Genomic DNA, 10,331 nt, shown 5'->3' with positions numbered 1-10,331 from the left:
ACAATGTTAATCACTTTTTGGTCATGTTTAATGGCCTTAAATTGCCTTAGAAATTGCTTCACCTAATTTTATTTCACTGGGGCTCTACAAGGGGTCCAGCTGCAAATAACCACTCTCAGAATCAAGGCTGAATTACTGCAAATACCTCAGTAAAGGTAAGAAGGCAGATCCTCTGATCATATAAATTGGTGCAGCCCTGCTGATGTCTGTGATGTTATGGTGATTGATACCAGCAGGGCTATAATACAGCTAAAGTAAATGGTCTGCAGTTTTAAATGCCTGCTGCTAATGGGTCCCATGGTAAATCAATGGCTGACTTGTTAGTTTCTCTTTAAAATGGACTCAGAAGGTACATTAATGGGAAAAAAAACCCCAGCTTAGCAGAGCAGTGGCCAATATAGGTAGCACTGTAGCCAATAGAGTTCACATTTGCATTTAGACATAGGGCCTGATTTGTTACCATAGCAGATGCTTGTGCCACTACAAGACAGGTTTAAGGTAAAGCCTGATCCCTAGACCAGCCCAGCTGCTGCTCTGGTTGACACAAGTGGAGGATAAGACTTTCTGTGATTGGGATCTTACCTCTGTGTCTCTGGGCTCTTGACAATTAAAGCCTGCAATAACTTCATTTCTACTTTTCAGCCATCTTAAAGTGAGTCAAGAAACAGATGGCCTTGAGTACCCTTCCAGTGGAACTGGAGGAGAGAAAATGCTACTGAACCTGGGTGGGAATGAGCTTCCTCACCCTGTCAGGGTTTTCAAGAATTCCAGTTTTTTTCCTATGTCACACCAGGGATGAAAGGTCCTTTTAAAACTTGGGTGGATGAAAACCTCCAAAATAAAATCAAGATGGGGCCAAACTAAATATTTTACTTTAATAATGTTCAAAGAGTATATTTTGATTGTGACCTTTCTAAGCAGTTGCCTCTTTTTAGTACAAAAGGAACGTGGGGTTTTCACTTGTTTCCTTCAATTAGAAAATAAAACTTTCCACTTTAAAAAATGCCAAAACAGCAGTTCTTGATCATTCAAAGGTTCTTTTGAATTTTTTTAAAGCTGAGAGACTTGTTGAAAACAAACCTTTGCCATCAATCAATTTCAGTTTTGACAGATGACTGCTTTTTTTCATTGTGGGTGGAGGGAGAAGAAAAGTTTAGTCCAAAAATTCTTGACCACTTCTAGCAATTTTTACCTCAGCTTTGAAAACCTGCTGCCTTACATAGGTTTCAGCCCAGTTAAATGAGGCACCAGGCAATGGAGATGCAGGAAGTGCTTTTTTTTTTTTTTTCCTTAGCTCATTTTTAAATGAATACTTTAATCTTTTTTTTTTTTATCAGTGACCAACATGATTTATAGAGCCTCTAAGTGATTTATATTCTGTTTGCATGATTTAGTGTCCTGAGTGAATGCAGTTTGGTTGAAAATGGCTTAATGAAAAATGGTTCCTTTATAGCATAGATGGAGCTTAATCCGTGTTTTCAAAAATCCTTCTGATTAAAGCCTTTTAAGGATCAGACCAAGGCACTGTCTGTTGCCAAGGTATCTGCTAGAAATGTGGTTCCCAGGGAAAAACCTAAAGGCTTTACGTCATGAAAGAAGAAAGAGTTACTTTCTGAAATACGGTGGTGATGAGGCAACTTTATGGATTTCCAGCTCAGATAGCAACACAGCAAGGCTTTAAGGGGAAAGCAGGGAAATAAAAACAACCTGATTAAAAAATTAAGAAAAACCACAGTGAAGCCCAGCTCACTTGATGCCTTATGCCAAGTGAGATCACTGCCTTTATCCTAGTTGTTCAAAGTCTATACATTTGGCCCTGAGGAGAGGATGTGGAGGTCCTGCCCGAAGACAGGTTTCCTGCCCCGAGTTTCTGGGCAGCTGTCCTCAGGTGGGTGCTCAAAACTTTCAAATAGTTTGGTAAGTTTTTAAAGAAATGAGCTGCACCGAAGATGATTTTGTCAGGGGGTGGTGATTAGCGATGCATTTTGTTTAAAAGTGCGTCATCTTCATTTAAGTGTTTGTTTACAACATTTCTCTGCTAAATGCTACAAATATTGAATGGTTCCTTGAAGGCATTTGGGCTCCATGAAGTGAAATGGAGTTAGAGGATTTATAGTTTTCCTTCTGTTGGAGGCTGTTCTACAAAGTAGGCTTTTTAGGCCCATGATATACCCTACACTCAACAAAGGTTTTACTTTTTTTGATGGTACAGGCCAAAGTCTGAGGAAAACCGAGCAATTACAGTTCTTCAGCTGTGCCCACTGACAGCACGTTTGTTACAGGGGCTTCAGCACAATGCAGCACCTGATGCTGGCACATTTTTGTGATCGTCCCCCATGAGCAGTGTTCCCTACCCGCTGGCTTTATTTTTGCACACCAATTTGATGATGCAGGTAGGTTTCTATTTTTTTTTTTCCTCATTGTTTTCAGGTCAGACACTCGCACATGGATGTTATAAGCTTACATCGGCTTTTGATCCAGCCAATATAAACTGTAACTCAACTGATCTCAAATAAACCACATATCTGTGTATAGCATGATGATACTTTTAAGAGATGCTGCAGAAAAGACTGTGTCAGGAAGCAAAGCTTCCAGAACCTGGCTCTCTGAAGCACGGGAGCAATATTCCCTGCTCGCAGGGGCTGCCCTGCTGTGCAGCTTTGGCAGAGGCTTTGCAAGCACAGTGGCCCTTCTAACACCACAGCCAAAATATTCTCTTTTTTCTGGACTTTCCTGGAGAGAAATATAAGACCCTCCTCTCTTCCCACACCAGTGGTGAGCCTTTGGGTCCACTGGGTACATCTCGCTGGGCATGGGCATGTTAATCTGTAAGTGCCTTTAGAGCTGAGCTGATCTGCACATATGCATAAGACAAGACAGCCCCGTGTTTCCAGATGTTTAGCAAACACTGTTGGGTATCCAAAAACCACAGAAAAATGGCTTGAGCCCCCCCAGCTGCTTTAGCTCAGAATTTCCAGCTGGAAAAAGAAGATTTAACTGGGGAAACGTGGGGGAATGGCACGTTGTCCTACCTCACCCTTGTGCCATCCATGCCACATAAAGGCACTCTTGCCAGAGTTATATCACTTGTAATCAGGGTGTGACCATGTGCCCGAAGACACCCAAGTAGCAAAACATGGGTGAACCTGCCCAAACCCTACTCCTCCCTCTGCAAACAGTACAATGCTTCTGAGGTGTGTTAGGTGTCAGCTGCACACTACCCCACTTAACTCAAATTCGTCCTTCAGCTCCAGGTAATGAAGGACGTTCTTCCCTCCTCTGTACACCGATTTCTGCTTCTGCAGCAGTTCGGAGAAGGGGCTGCATTGCCTGCTGCAGAGGGGCAACCGTCTGCCAGTCATACCTGCTGCTTTTCCAACCGGTGTCTTGCTCACCCAGCTGTAAATCAGAGTGGTTCTGCTGAAGAAGAGTAATGTGCAGCAGGTAACAGGAATAGACCAAGACTTCGTGATTACTATTTTCTTCACAGCCTCGTACCTTATTTTGTCACTTGCATCTCCACAAAGTGCTTCAGAGCGGAGCTCTCAGAAAGGGTGTTAAGTATGTGCATTTCATATTGTGGTGGTGCGAATGATTACACAGGGTGCAAGTGGTAAAGAGGCTGGGGTTTGCGTTTACACTTGTTTTACACTGTTTTCTATTGTTGTTTTTACACTGCCTTACCCTTCAGCAACTGGACTTGGGTGACTCTTGGTGCACGTGAAGGGAAACTCAAAGGCAGATGGTAGAATTACAGTGGCAGGTCAGACATCTGAGGCACTTTTGTATGGTGAGGGGAGGAGGACGGTCAGGCACAAAGGTGAATTTTCCATAGGTAACTGGAATAAGCAATGAATAGGAGGGATTAAATGTCAAAGAGGGCATTGTCTTCTAAGCTGGCTAGCGAAACAATGACTAAACAATAAAAACATTTCAAAGAAGTTTTATCTTAGCATGCAATGTATAGGCCCCAATTCAGAGAAATGCCCTAAGACGCATGGTTGCTGATCTCTGAGCAAATGTTGAGGTGCTGTCTTCAGTAAGGATGAAGGCACCTGCCTCAGTGCTGTCCTGAGGAGAGCCATCGATGATGAAGCAAACGGTGAGATTATTTTCCCTGAGGCAGCAGAACTTTCATTCACTTTTCACCTTCTTTTTCAACAGCCTGTTTATTTTCATTGAGCACTGACTTGAATTCTTGTGTTTTGGCAATAACAGGCTTGACCGTTCCTCGGCTTGTTCTCCCCCACCACTGCCACCTCTGAAGCTAAGTCTGTTTTTTGTACTTTCTCTGTTTGGAAGTGGGGGAGTGGAGGAGTTGCTGACAGAGGTTGCTGGTGGTGGTTACTAAATGTGTCTGCTTGGTTGAAAGTAAGGAAGGATACAACAAATGTTAAAGGAAACAAAATGGATTATTTGTTATTCCTGGGGGGATTCTGCACTTAAAGCGATGCCCCAGAAACCCAGCTGGAATGTTAAATGCAAGCCAAAGGCCCCCCACAAGCATGTCAGCAGAGAAAAGCTCCTCACAGTGAGGGCCTTTGAAAATTAGAACTGAAAAATAATATTCTATAAAAAGAAAAATTCTCCTAAGAAAGCAGAAAGCAAGGAAATTAAAAGCACAATAGGCACTGGCCACAGTACTTAGGTTGTGAAGGGTCTGTCAAGCAAAATGCTGTTAACACAAAACCCTGACTTTTTTCACTGTACAAATATACATGCACACACTTTATTAAGAGTGGCCTTAAGTTTGCCTGGAGATCACCAACTGAGTTTTTAAATTAACACAGGGGTGCTCACACCGCTGTGCACCACCCTAACAGCCTTCTAGAAAAGTGCTCTCTGCATACAGAAAAGGAAGCGTGGGTGCTTTCTGTCTCCATTTCTTTCTGCCCCCAAAATGTAAAGAAATCTAAGAAAACATTAGGGAGAAGAACAGGTGCCAGACAGGATTCTGCAAAATGATATTAGGTTTTTTTTCCCCTCTGCTTTTGAGGTTCTGTCCCTCTCCTCCTCATCCTCCTCCTCCTCGTCCTCCTCGTCGTCGTCCTCCTCCTCCTTCATCCCGGGTGATCCACATTGTCCTACGTGGCAGAGCTCTGTGTTTAGTAAAGGGTCATCTTGCTGTGTTGATTTAAACACCAGCGAGGCTCTGCCCCATTAAATTCAGCAAGGATTCATCAGCAAGATACAAAGGGCATGGCCCTTTCCTTTACGGGCCAGAGGATCAGCATGACCTAAACACAAAGCTGTGGAATGACGGACCTGGACAGTTATTCTTACTCTAAAAGTAGACATAGCATTAACAGGAGTTGTACTGACTTATTACGTTGCTGGTATGCTCCAAACCCCCTCTGTGTGTGAGAAAATGAACCATCTTTGTGTTTCCTCATTCATAAGCCTCCTTGCTGAGATTGTTGATGAGTTTACCAGATGATGCCAGTTCAGGTGTTATGTCAGTGACCAGACATCTGGATTGGCCATGACAATCCCCAAGTAATGCAGCTTGTCCCAGAGTCCTGAAGGAAGTCTTTGAACATGGCCTTGTTCTGGGTTTTTCTTCTGGGCACAGGCCTTTTCTTAATTTTTTCTCTCAAGCTACTATGAAAAGCATTTACGCATTTTCAGAGGGTTGAACAGAATGACAGAAGGCACATGAAAACCCTGTCCCAGCCTCAGTGTAAGACCCCCACAACGGGGAGGTAAAGGGGAGAAAGGGCATTCTTCCCATTACGTGATCTGGTGCTTCCCATCCATCCCCTGTTAAAAAAAAAAAAAAAAAAAAATCTTGTTAGACTATATTAGTCTCTGTTCTATTAAAAATATCTATACTATAAGTTTGACTTTCAATTGAGAGAAAATGAAAGTGTCCATAAGAGAGAGATGTATTGGCTGCCAATGACTGAGTGCAAAACGGGTGTCACGTCTGCAGACAGGCAGATTATTTTCAGGCAGAAGTGAAAGTCGGTCACCAGATGCACCATAAGGATGATGACTGTGGATCTGAACAGATGCCTACCAAGAAATGAGCTGACACCATCGATCCATTTGGTAAGAGTCATGAACAAGGCTTCAAATTGCAGGGATGTTTTGTTATTGACGGAATCAAATCAGTTGATAGAGCTTTTACGATGCCTGCTCTCCCTTCGCAGCCATCTGATGACTCGTCTGGATCACTAGAATTTGTGTAACTATGAACTCAGTGACTTCAGTCTAAAATAAATGGTGGGGGGACTAGGGGGGTGCTAATACCTGTAAAATAATGCTTTAGTAACTTAGACTGATTCCTCAGATTTGCAAATTAATGCAGGCATTCTGGATAGAAAGACTGGTTATCTGTCCTCTTCATCCCAGTTATTTCTAAGAGTCTAAACCAGGATATTAGGATCGTGTCATGTGGAAGACATGATACCCCAGAGCCGTAATGACTCTTTTTATACGAAACGAAGCATTTTTCAAACTTTTTTTGTGCATCAGCTCAAATCTGTCCTAGAACTTGACATGGAAAACATACTGAACAGTAAAATGTCTTCAGTAGTATAAAATGATGTATCTATTCAACAACCTCCTAGTAGGTCTGAACACAAGCTTTTTATCCATTTTTTAGTGTTTGGAATTGAGCTGTTTATGCAGGCTTATTGTTCGTGAACTAAACTTGGCATGTCTTCATCTGCGGAACTCTGAAATTGGTCAGAGTTTTTTAATAAAGTAAGTAAGTATTCAGACAGTTGATGTCCTAGGAAATGTGAGGGTCCTTAAAGAAAAGTTGTTAGTTGTTCAGTGAAACGAATCAATACTCTGCCAAATCTGTAATGAATCAACACCCCAGCATGAGGTTAGGAGTATCCATATTCTACAAACTCTGCGGTGTGTTGTCTTTTGGAGTAGGTTTAAAACCAGTGAATAAGCTGACTATTAGTCATTAAAGAACCCCAGGGAACTTTAAGCATAGAGGTCTTGTAACAGATGGTCTGGGCAAAATTCTAATTCATTCCTTATATTCATCTGCTGGTGTAAATCAGCATTGCTGCTTGGCTTTGGTAATACAGTAGGGATTTGCCTCAAAAGGCTCCCTGGCTGTGCTTGCCTAAATGGTCCCCTGTTTTGACTGGATATGCTATTCCTCTTCCCTTCCTCTACTGCAAAAGGAAAGCAGCTTCCAGTGTCTGCATTTACAGCTGATGGAAATTGAGGAGTGTATCTTTTGAAGGTCTCCTTATTACCTGTGGTCTAGTTATCTCCCTAATTTTCTACATGCTATGGGAACTTCCACAGGAAAAAGTGATACAAGTACAAAGGCATGATCACCTGACCTTAAAGCAAGCTGTTATTTCTTTATACACCAGTAGGAAAATACAGGGCTGAAGTGAATGTCAAGTTCTACTAAATCACAATGCTAGCATTTTAATACTCATCCTGGTGTATATAATTCAGCAAATTGCAGAGCAGTGCATAGTCAGGCTTCAAATCTCACTTACTGCTACTGAAAAATTGTCACTCATAAGAAACTACCTAACTGCTAGTTACTGTGCCAGAGTATCTAAGATGTACAATTAATTATGGGGTAATAATTATAGTATCTCAGATACTTTTGCTGATAACGGAGCTTGACTTTTCAATAGCGGGTACTTCTCTGATGTGGTGATACCCAACTAGACCACTGAGAACCCTCTGAAGATAAAGCAACCTACGTGCAATTTGGTGATAAACCATCACTTAGCATTAAAAGTGTAGCCTTCTGAGGCTTAGGCATAATGTGGTGTCATCTGGCATTTTCTGCCATTGCAGAAGTCCCTAGAGAGTCTTTCCAACACTTCCCAAGAGAATAAGTAGTTTAGAGGCATTACCTACAACCTAGCTTAGACCTGCTTCACTGCACCAAGGGAGCTGACCCTTTCACAAGTACATACTAGTTGTAGGGATTATGTAGGCTTATTCTACAGCCACTTTGCCTTTTTTCTCAGGTTTATGATGTATTTTGTCCTTTTTTCTTGCTGCTTCAATGAAATAATACCAAGCTTCTGTTTTAATATTTCCTAAATAAATCCTAACTCAAATAATACAAAAATTCAGGGTAATCACTTGATTGTTTTAACACACATTCATCATTCATTATTTTTGAGTACCTTAGATAAGATTTATAGGTTCAGTAGCCTGGTGGGGAGGGGAGTGAAGAGTCGTGTAATGAATGCCTAGATCAAGCTGTTTATTACATGGAATTTGCAAAGCAGTACCTTTGTCATGATGAGTGCTTCATGACATGGATCTTTAGATAGACTGGATGTGCCTAAAGCAGATGATTAGCAATCTTTCATTTACCCTTAGTTTTACTTTTTTTGTTGTAAAAGGAAGAGGAGGAGGTTGAAGGTGATGAAGATGAACGGATCCTTTGGGGGTGAGGAAGCCACTGAAGATCAGGAGGGAGGCTTCCTGGAACCAGGTCATTTATGAAACTCAAACACCACAATGTAATGTTCAGGAACCAGAAGTCCTACTTGTCTTGTGGGCCTTTGCTTATTTTGGGGGTTGTTTTTCCCGGAGTGAGGTGCCAGAACCTCCCTTTGCCAGCAGACGGCCCTCAAATCTTCATTCGCCACACAGTTCACAATGCTATTAGCCTCTCATACGTGGAGCCCACACCCCTCCCTTTGCCCCTACTAACTGCTCCCCATGACACCCCTAACCAGCATGGCCTGTTGTCCCTTTTCTTTTCAGTCTGGCATGACAGCGTTTGCAGTAACCAGCATCTCGTTCCTCCAGCCCTTTCCTTGGCCTCTCGTTGTTGGAACCATGTGGAGTCTGTTTTGAGGAAGAAGATTCGGGCACAGCCATTTAAATAACTTTTTTTTTTTTTTTTCTTTCCCCAAGCAGAATTTTATGCAGTATTTTTATGCAGGCCAATGTTTGCTTCTCTCTCACTAATAATTCTTTGGATTCTAGCTATCAATTTACAGTTAAGCTAATGATAAGAAATATCATCCTAGCATCTCTCAGGATAATGGATTGGCTCACTGTAGATCACCAATCCTGTTCTCATGGCAGCACATTCAGCAACAGCTGCAGTGCATGCTTCCCTTGGTAGGACCTCTTTTACATGGCACACTCCTAGGACCAACACACTATGTCTCACATGAGGGCTACCTTCAGATGAGCAGAATGATTGGAAATGGAAAATCCACAAATGCAAGTCCTGGACTGGTATAATGTTCTGGCAGTAGCAAAGCAAAATGATACTCTAGTGGGGCATTGCATGGATGCAACAAAAAATCATTTTATCAGTGATTTGGATGAGGTGATTAAGTGCACCCTCAGCAAGTTTGCAGATGACACCAAGCTGGGAGTCAGGGTCGATCTGCTTGAGGGTAGGGAGGCTCTACAGAGAGATCTGGACAGGCTGGATCGATGGGCTGAGGCCAATCATATGAAGTTCAACAAGGCCAAGTGCCGGGTCCTGCACTTCGGTCATGGTAACCCCATGCAGCGCTACAGGCTTGGGGAAGAGTGGCTGGAAAACTGCCCGGCAGAAAAGGACCTGGGGATGCTGGTTGACAGCTGGCTGGATATGAGCCAGCAGTGTGCCCAGGTGGCCAAGAAGGCCAACGGCATCCTGGCGTCTATCAGAAATAGTGTGGCCAGCAGGAGCAGGGAGGTGGTTGTTCCCCTGTACTCGGCACTGGTGAGGCCGCGCCTCGAGCCCTGTGTTCAGTTTTGGGCCCCTCACTGCAGGAAAGACACTGAGGTGCTGGAGCGTGTCCAGAGAAGGGCAACCAAGCTGGTGAGGGGCCTGGAGCACAAGTCTTATGAGGAGCGGCTGAGGGAGCTGGGGTTGTTTAGTCTGGAGAAGAGGAGGCTGAGGGGAGACCTTATCGCTCTCTACAATTGCCTGAAGGGGGATTGTAGTGAGGTGGGTGCTGGTCTCTTCTGCCAGGTGGCTGGAGATAGGATGAGAGGAAATGGCCTCAAGTTGCGGCAAGGGAGATTTAGGTTAAATATTAGGAAAAATTTCTTTACTGAGAGGGTTGTCGGACATTGGAACAGGCTGCCCAGGGAAGTGGTTGAGTCACCATCCCTGGAGGTATTCAAAAAGCGCGTAGACGGTGTACTCCATAACATGGTTTAGTAACGTGGTTTAGAGGGCGTGGATGATGGTTGGACTCAATGATCTTGAAGGTCTTTTCCAACCTAAATGATTCTATGATTCTGATTCTATGGTTTTCTCCAGGATGGTGTTTGGCACCAGAAAGGAGGGAGGGTACTACCTACTCCTGCTTTATCACACTAGCTTTTATACCTTATCATTATAAATTGCTATGCATCATAAGAGATGTATC

At 43.1% G+C, this 10,331-nt stretch overlaps 2 long non-coding RNA genes across 2 annotated transcripts; both read left to right on the top strand.

Moving 5' to 3' along the window:
• The first annotated feature begins 664 nt into the window (after nt 1-664).
• Nucleotides 665-3,422, top strand: LOC138685610 (uncharacterized). Its single transcript, XR_011324907.1, has 3 exons — nt 665-1,888; nt 2,213-2,393; nt 3,306-3,422. It is a non-coding gene; the product is annotated as an uncharacterized lncRNA (long non-coding RNA).
• Nucleotides 3,423-5,721: 2,299 nt separating this feature from the next.
• Nucleotides 5,722-8,442, top strand: LOC138685609 (uncharacterized). The gene is made up of 3 exons (XR_011324906.1): nt 5,722-6,051; nt 6,608-6,712; nt 8,349-8,442. It is a non-coding gene; the product is annotated as an uncharacterized lncRNA (long non-coding RNA).
• Nucleotides 8,443-10,331: the final 1,889 nt, after the last annotated feature.

The sequence above is a fragment of the Haliaeetus albicilla genome, chromosome 6 (genome assembly GCF_947461875.1).
Source record: "Haliaeetus albicilla chromosome 6, bHalAlb1.1, whole genome shotgun sequence".
NCBI lineage: Eukaryota > Metazoa > Chordata > Aves > Accipitriformes > Accipitridae > Haliaeetus > Haliaeetus albicilla.
The sequence above is the reverse complement of the archived record's forward strand: the minus strand, read 5'-3'. Positions and strand labels throughout refer to the sequence as shown.